This window comes from Condylura cristata, unplaced genomic scaffold (assembly GCF_000260355.1).
Source record: "Condylura cristata isolate star-nosed mole 26May11 unplaced genomic scaffold, ConCri1.0 scaffold00030, whole genome shotgun sequence".
Taxonomy (NCBI): Eukaryota; Metazoa; Chordata; class Mammalia; order Eulipotyphla; family Talpidae; genus Condylura; species Condylura cristata.
Window position 1 is genome coordinate 6,764,365 of NW_004567131.1, and position 9,297 is coordinate 6,773,661.

The 9,297-nt window shown below is 41.6% G+C and overlaps 1 pseudogene; it reads left to right on the plus strand.

The window, feature by feature from the left end:
• Positions 1–2,112: 2,112 nt before the first annotated feature.
• LOC101623444 lies at positions 2,113–4,188 on the plus strand (annotated as a pseudogene).
• Positions 4,189–9,297: the final 5,109 nt, after the last annotated feature.

A 9,297-nucleotide genomic window follows, 5' to 3' on the forward strand; every position in this document is an offset into this window, starting at 1 on the left:
AGTGGCATTTTACCAATGGAATGTGACCCAGTTATGAAAAAAAAAATGGTATTTTGCCATTCCTACAATTTAGATGGAACTGGAGGGAATTATGCTAACAGGATAAGTCAGAAGGAGAAAGACAAATACAAGATGATTTAAAAATATGTGGAGCCTCAAGAAACAAAGCAAAGCAACATACAAAACGGAACCGAAACAAACTCTAGAAAGACGACGAGGGTGGGGTACAAAGTGAATAGGGGACCAGTGGGCGGTGGTGTGGGATTCCTGTGTTCGGCGGTGGATGTGGAATCTCCGCCTGAAGAAGTGTGAGCTGTGCCCCTCCATCATACACCGTGTTGCAAACTCATGTTGCCTCAATAAACAGTAAAGATAAATTAAAAAACCAGTAAGTACTATTGACAAGACAGTCTTAATAATTTGATTAGTTTAGGGTTAATCCGCATCTAAAGACACCATGCCCACAGTAAGAATACAGTCACAGAGAGGAAGAATAAATCTGCAGTCCTTGTAAGTGACCAAGGATTAACCTACACCTTGTAAAGGAAAAAAATGAAGACAAACACCGACAAATGAATAAAATTAAGACAAACAGCTCTCATAGAAAAACGAACAAAGGACGTTAATAGACAATTTCAGCAAGGAAATCTAGAGACAAATATGAAGATCTCAACTATACCGTTAATCTGGGAAATAAAAATTAAAATGACAGCAATTTATCACCTAGTCCCCTCAGAAAGGAAAAATTTATAAGTCTGATGAGAACTGGCAGTGGAGGGGAGGGGTACCGCACATCCTGCTGGTGGGAGTATGTCATTGGTGCAGTCCAGGAGCAAGTGGAGTGCACGTGAGCTTGGAGATGTGAATAGAGCGTGACTCAGCAGCTCCCGGAGGTGCAGGGATGTGCATTGAGCAGCAGTAATTTTGCCAGGAGAACGCCAGGTAGTGTTTAACCTGAAACACAGTTACCGGTCTTAATTTTCAACCTCACCCCCAGACCCACAGACATAGGCTTAATTACCTTTTCTTTCTTCAGTGTGCTCCTCAGCACTTGCCACTGCCATAATATTTTAATATAAACTGTATTTCATATATAGCATATATATTTTATTCACTTGTCATTTTTTAAAAGAATTTTTAAAAAAGATTTAGTTATTTAGTTATCCATACAGTTCAGTTATCCATACAGAACTGGGGTACAGGCCAGAGATGCAGAGGGTGAGAGGATTCACCAGAGACAGAGTGGGGAGCAGAACAGACAGATCCATGAAGTACACTGCTGAGGGGAGCAGCAGGCAGGTCAGGAGAGGTCTGCTGCGCCATGTGGGTCAGCTCTGGGGTGAGGATCGAACTTGCACTGAAGCGGCCGTGGCTGCAGTGCTGCGTACTAACCCGTTGTCCCATCAGGGAGGGCCCTCACTTGTCGTTTTTATTGCCTGTCTTTGTCCATTTTTTAAAAAGCCCTATCAACCCCACTCCACAAAGTGCCTGATTTATTGTAGGCAACCTATAAACTGCAAAATGAGTGCAAAACTAATAAATGAGTACAATCTCAAAAAGACCATACTGAAAGAAATAAGTTGTAAAAAGTTATGTATGCTATTTGTATGTTTCAAAACACATAGTTTATTGTTATATCATGGGTATATAGTTTTAAAAAACATCATGTTAACTTCAAAATGGTGGTTGTCTCTGGGGGGTGTGTGTGGGAGAAGTTTTGGGTGGGATATTAGCCATATCTGTAACATTTCTTAGAGTTTGAGCAAATTCATGTAAATTTGGCAGAATGCTAACATTCATTACCTTGGATATTTGAAATATTTTATATTTTTTAAAAAGCTGCATTAAAGAGAAAAGAAAGACTGCCAGTTTATTTCCTTATATTCTAAGCTGTTCTTCCAGTTTTGAGGCCGAAGCTTCTCGGGGTTCTGGGGATTGTATACATTACCCCCACCCTTCTGAAGTTGATGGTGCTGCCCTAGGCAGTCACGCATAGGTGTTTCTGGTTCTACTCATGTTGGGAGATCTAATTGTGCTGTGTTTTTATTTAATCAGGCTCTCTCTCTCTTCCTGGGAGGGGAGGGTATCAGCTATTAGGTCAGCCACAACATCATGTCCAGTAACCAGCGCTGGGGAGCAGACCAGGCGTCTCGATCAGATGGTGGGTATTCGCTAGGCAAACAAACCCCAACTGGAGCAGACACAGACATTTATTAACACAGATAAGTTTTTATTGAGTTAAGAAGGAGCACTTAGAAGGAAGACTCTAGAGAGTAAAAGAATTAAGTCATTTTGAAACATTTTTCTCCTGTCAAGTGAGCAAATGAAACAATAGTCTGACCATCTGATTCTGACTCACCCAAGCCTTGCGGAATCAGACTCCTCCAGTGAGGGAGAATGTTTTCGGCAGTTCCCAAGAACAGCCTCTATTACTAGGCAGAAACCACCTACGCACTGGGCGTGTTTATGTTTAGAATATCCAGAGATACACAGCTCTGATAATGAAGGAAGGTGGTATGTAAGATACCAACCCCCCCTTTTTTTTTAGAATAACATAATAGTTTATTTTTACATCTTTTGTGCCTTTTCCCATCTCAGTTGTAATCCCCTTGGCTTCCCATCGCCAAATCACTGGTGTACCATCACCATAACCCAGTGCACTCCCCCCTCAACCCATTTTTGATCACATTCCCCACTCCACCCCTGTAAAATGTCTCTGATATATAGTTGTTCATTATTATTATTCACCCCCCCCCCATTTATGTTCCTGCTATGAGTGAAACCATCTGGTATTTTTCCTTTTCTTTCTGGCTTATTTCACTAAGCATGATCCCTTCCAGCTCCATCTATGTTGCTGCAAAAGGCATGTGTTTCTCTTTTTTGATTGCTGAGTAATATTTCATTTGTATATGTACCACATCTTTTTAATCCAGTCATCTACTTTTACCACCATCTTTTTCATAAAAAATACTATTAACAATGTATCAATGTACTTTCTTTCTTGATAAGTTACTTTCATGAAGGGTATAAATGCGAAGTACATACTTTCTTTAACACAAATATGCAGTTGTGAAGGTCATTCTCATTGTGTAGGTAAGGCTGTGAAGACTGAGGGAGGTCAAAGAATGCTGTTCCTGGAACGAGGCAGGGCTCCATTTACCTGCTTTCAACACCTTCACCTCCGTCTACAGCTTCTGTTTCTTGCCTACACCTTCTTTTTCTCCCCCCTCCCTTTCTTCCTTCCTTACCCTGACACACATATTTGAGGCTGTCTTTAATGACTGGACATCTTTAGCTCACATTCTGAGCCTGTAATTATGTGAGGGATTGTTAAATATTTACTAAACTAAGGATATACATATATATATTTACTATATATATTTACTAAACTAAGATATATATATATAAAACACAAATGCTGTTTCAGTTAAATACAGTTCACCCTTGAACAACATGAGTTTGAATTGTTTGGCTTCTCTTACATGTAGATTTCTCTAAATGTCAATATAGCTCTTTTCCGGTTACTGCTGCGTGAAGCACCCTGAGCAGCAAAGTCTCCTGCAACACACTCTACAGGCGGTGCAGGAAGCCCTGCACGGGAACCAGTGCAAGCACCGCAAGTGTTTGGAGACGGCGGAGCTGCAGATCAGCCTGAAGAACCACATATGACCAGCGGAAGGACAAACATTTCTCCGGCACCGTCAGGCTCAAGTCCGCCCCGCGCCCCAAGTTCTCGGTGTGTGTGCTGGGAGACCAGCAGCACTGTGATGAGGCCAACGCTGTGCACGTCCCCCATATGGACATCCAGACGCTGAAGAAGCTGAACAGGAGTAAGAAGCTGGTCAAGAAGCTGGCCAAGAAGTATGATGCCTTTTTGGCTTCTGATCAAGCAGCTCCCACGAATCCTGGGTCCAGGTCTGAATGAGGCTGGCAAGTTCCCTTCTTTGCTGACCTACAATGAGAACATGGTGGCTAAAATTGATGAAGTAAAGTCCACTATCAAGTTCCAAATGAAGATGGTGCTATGATTGCTGTGTCTGTTGGACACGTGAAGATGACAGATGATGAGCTGTGTACAACATCCACTCAGCTGTCAATTTCCTGGTGTCATTGCTCAAGAAGAATTGGCAAAATGTCCGGCCTTTATCCATCAAGAACAGCATGGGCAAACCCCAGGGCCTGTACTAAGGCACAGTTTAATAAATTTTACTGCTAAAAAACAAAACAAAACAAAACAACCAATGTCAATTTATGTTATTGATAACCACAGTACAGTATTGTCAATGTATTTTCTCTTCTTTATGATTTTCTTAACAATTTCTTTTCTCTAGTTTACTTTATTATAAGTACACAGTACTTTTATGTATACATATACAAAATATGTTAATAGACTATGTTATTGTTAAGACTTCCTGTCAAAAGCAGGCTATTGGTACTTGAATTTTGGGGAAAGTCAAGTTACACATGGATTTTCAATTGCACAGCAGGGCAGAGGGATATCTATCTCTCCAACCATATGTTCACTAAGTATCAACTATAATTCTCTTTTCCAGGATTCATAGGTGTTCTTTTTCTTACCTACTTCTAATATCACTGCTTCCTAGTTTCGTTTCATAAAGCTTGTTTCTATTTTTGGCTAACAATCATTTATATCTTCCAGAGCTTAACCATGCTCATTTTCAATTCATTTTGAGATTGGTCTATTACATGCATTCACTAAGAGTAGGTTTTTCTGTTGATTACTGAGTTTGTGGGAGCACTTTCTTAGATCTACATTTTCCCAAGTACTTCAGAATGTTACTTTCTATGGCTACCTGTACTGGGACTTGTTTGTGATTTCTCTCTCATTTCACCCATGTGAAGTCTTTCTCAGAAGCTCTTCAGTGGTGAGGATGTTATGATACCCACCAGGTCCACCTTCCCTTCTTCACTCCCCCACCCCCCAACCCCAGGAGGGGGTGTCCTGCTTCCTACCAGAAAGGGAAGCTTTCCAACCCACCTGTCTTCAACCTGCCTTCTCTGCCTGGAGCCTCTCATACTTGTGACATCAGCACTCACCCATGTGTTTTTCCAATTTCTAGTCCTGGATGCATTTACTTAGGTTCTAATTGTGACCCATCCCTTTTGATGTAGAGAAAAATTCATCTGTAATGGCTTTGCTTAAAGGGCAAAGGGAAAGTTAAAAAAAAAAAATCAATCTACTCTGACCTGAAGTTGAAACACTGCTATTAATTTTGTTCATTCTCAGAAGAGGAATGAATGCTTTGTTTGACTATTTTTCCTGCTCCTTTTGTTTTTCTTTTCACTTAAAAGTAGAATGCAGAACATTCTCACTCCCTGTGGGAAGTCTTGAATTCCGAGGGTATTGGCAAGATGGTTTGGATTTTTTTCCCGGGTGTTATGGTAGCACATTCAGCTCTAGTAGTGGAGTCTGGGCCATTCCTGTAGTAAGAAGAATAAAAATTGGAGGAAGGGAGGGAAGGATTCCATGCCTTATCTTTAGCATTTGTAAGAACCACATAAATCCCTGAAACAGGAAGAGAGTAGTAAAACCATATGTTCATAGGAAATTCCAAGGCTTTTTCCTCTGCAGTATGTTCTTGGAAGAGCCCAGAGGTAAATAGCCAGAAGGAGGGTGGCCTGGGTACAGATAGAAGACAGCAGGGCTCAGTCAGTTCTCCTGGGTGCTTGTCCCAGACTCCTAGGGATAGTGTAGGCACGAATCAGGATGCCTGGTGGCCTGTCGCAGGCCTGACCACCCACATCATTGTGTATGAGAGCTTGGGAGAATTGTCTTCCTACTAGGCCGCTTCCAACACTCCACAAAAAAATAGACATCTCCCAATCTATCCCTCCAGGGTAGTGAGCAGTGCACCACAAAGATCCAGGGCACAGATCTAGGAATCAGAAGAACTGAGTTAACATCCAGCCCTAACACTTCCTCTCTATGTGACATACACTCATACTCCCTCCATTTCATCCCCCTTAGCAAGTACTGTAACAGGTACAGGCTTCATGGACTGCACCCCCACTCCAGATACTGGAACTATTAATCGCATCAATACCAAGGAAAAGCACGCTGGGACGTGAGGGCAGAGCTGAGCAGCCAGGATAAAACGAAACATGTGGGCTCTGAGGGTCTCTTGGCCTGGTGGTTTGTGGCTGGTTGTTTAGCTCTTGATCAGCTTTCAGCATGCTGGTAGAGTCCAAGTCAGCAGAACTAGTAGGACGTTCTAGTTAACTTGTATTTCTCTCTCTCTCTTTTCCTGGGTTGTTCCTTTTCCTTTCCCCTTATAAATAAACCCATTATTGAAACTTTTTGTGTGTCTGCAGTATGATTGAATCTTAAGCGCGTGGGTGAGGATCCACAGATAGGCAACCTAGTTCACACTGGGCTGCCCTGTAATGGTCCTAACATGGGACTAAGTGTCTGTCTCAAGAGAAGGCTCTTGTGAAGACTTGATATAGGGACTCGTAGTAAGCATTAAGGACAAAGTAACCACTAGATACAGTATCACTCCTAGTTGCATTATTTTATCATCTGAGTAAGTCAAAGGCCAATGGACTTCCACTAGCAGGTATAGTAAAATGTCAAAATTTTTGTTCCTGGTCCAAGTTCCAAGAGGTAAACTAGCAGGTATAGTAAAATGTCAAAATTTTTGTTCCTGGTCCAAGTTCCAAGAGGTAACCCCCAACCCCCTTAATCTCCATCTCAACCTCAACTGGGCACTCAAATTAATCTCATAGTTCTAAAAGCAAGTCTTTGTCTCTGAAGGCCTTTTGGAGTCTTGATTTGTACTTTTATTTGAAATGGTTCTCCCACCCCATCAAAAAAAAAGTCAACTAAAAAATGCATCTCTCTAGGAACTTAAATGCTGTCTTGGGAGGCAGCGGTGAAGACCCTGAATAAACCAGTGCTTGACACACACCCAATGGGGGGGGGGGAAGCAAAAAAATAAAAACCACACCCAAAGAAAGTACTAGTGATCACTAGTTGGACCTCTGCTGAAGGGGTTATCAGTCCCACTCCCCCTACTTTTGAGGACTAATGGGAAAAAAGGAAATTGTTAATCTCCTCACAAATAACAACAAACTGTGTGCCATTGTTTTCTATGTGAACCATATTTGAGGAGGACAAATGCAAATTTCCCTCTCATGTTGTTACAGGGCACCCCAGAGTGAACTGGGCCACCTGTCTGTGGGGCCTCACCTGCACTTAAAATTCAGTTGTACGGCAGACACACTCAAAAGGGTCAATAGTGGGTTTATTTACAAAAGGGTGAAAAGAAAAGGAAACAACCAAGGAAAGAGAGAGGGATACACAAGTAACTGGAATATCTTACCTGCTGGGCTGACTTGGAGCTCTAGTAAACTGAAAGCCTCCAGTCATGTGGTCCTGGGAGCCATTGCCCTAGCAAGAGAGAGAGAGACCACCGTAGGAAATGGCGCCCTATTTATGCCCCAAAGTCCCAGAATGCCTGCTTAGCTCTGCCCTTGGGTCCTCGCATTTCTCTCCCTGGTACAACTGGGAGTTGTAGTTTCCAATCACTGGAGTAGGGGGTAGAGTCCAGAAAGCTGGAATTAGGGGGTGGAGTCCACAAAGTTCTCCAGAGTTCCTTTAGGACATCCTTCCGCTTAACAATATGACCCCTGCTGTAGTGCCAGCATATTTTCAAACCAATTGTATCTATATTTTTTGTGCTCCAGGAATGTAAATGATTTATCTTTAAAATATGATTAGTCTTAATTAATTTCATATTCCCCACTATTTATTGCTTCTTTGCATGGACTGGCTGCCTTTTCCTCCTTCCAATCAACAGGCCACATTCTCTAGCCAAAGATAACATTTTAGACTAAATTTTTCTATAATTTGCTTTAATTGAATGTTTTCCTAATTGTACTACGAGAGACCCTAAGGTCAAGGGCCAGAGTAACGGGGAGACAATAAAGTTGGAGAGAGGGGTGATGTAGGGTATAGGGAGAGGCCAGAGAGATGTGGCTATCCAATCTTGTTTTAATCCCATCAACCAAAATATTAGATACAGTATTAGAGATTTTACTGAAGGAAGAATCCTACTAACCAAAAGCAGCTATCATTGTGCATTCCACGTGTGCCCACTCCTTGTAGACTGTTAAATGTATAAGTGTGATTAAAGTGGTGTAATTATTTTGGTTATCATACCTGATGCTATTCTCCTTCACAGGTATCACATAAAGATACTATAGATAGATCCCTATGATATCACAATTTCTTAAAAGGTTTTGCCATTTTTACTTGTTGCCTCTGTACTTCTGGCCTGTACCACATTCTGTATGCATAAATAAATAAATCTTTTTTAAAAAAGGGTTTTGCCATTTTAATTTAACTAATATATATTTTTAAGATTTATTTTATTTATGCATCAAAAACTGGCTGTTTTTTGATGGGGGGATGGTTTGAGAGGATTCATCAGAGTGGACAGACAGCATGGAGAGCAGAACAGGTGAACTGACTGAAATACACTGCTGAGGGGAGCAATGCTGAAACAGGAGAGGTCTGCTGTGCCATGTGGGTCAGCTCCCTGGCGGGGGATCAAACTTGTGCTGCAGTGGCTGCTGGTAGCTTCATTGTGCTGACACTTAACCTCTTGCACCATCAGGGAGGTCCATTTTTAAATAATTGATTGCAGGGTTAACTGTTTATTTCTTTGACTATTTTTACCACAGATAAAAATCTTATAGAGATAAAACAATATTCTTTCTATTGTTGTGATGAACAAAGAAAAGTTATGTAAATTTTACTTTGCAAAATGCAAAACACTAAACAAATTTTATGCTTTAAAAGATTCTTTGAAGGTGGATTTAAATTTTAAATGGTCCAAAATCTTTCTGAATTAAACTATCAAGCAACGGAGATCGATCTCTGTCCTATATAGTAAGTGGTCTAAAAATAGGAGCAATTGTGATACAATAGGGGTGACTTCTTGGTTATTTAACCTGGTTATTCATATTCCCCACTATTTATTGCTTCTTTGCTTGGACTGGCTGCCTTTTCCTCCCTCCAATCAACAGGCAATTCCAATTGTATAGGCAATTCCAGAGAGCAGCATTCAGGATCAGAATAACATTCTGAGCACTATGACGCTCTCTGCAGCCACTGCAGCAGGAGTTCAATCCCTGGCCAGGGAGGTGACCCACATGGTATGGCAGATCTCTCTTGTCTCGCCCACTGCTCCCCTCAGCAGTGTACGTCAATCTGCCCATTCTGCTCCCCACTCTGTCACTGGTGAATCCTCTCACCACCCCTGCACCTCTGGC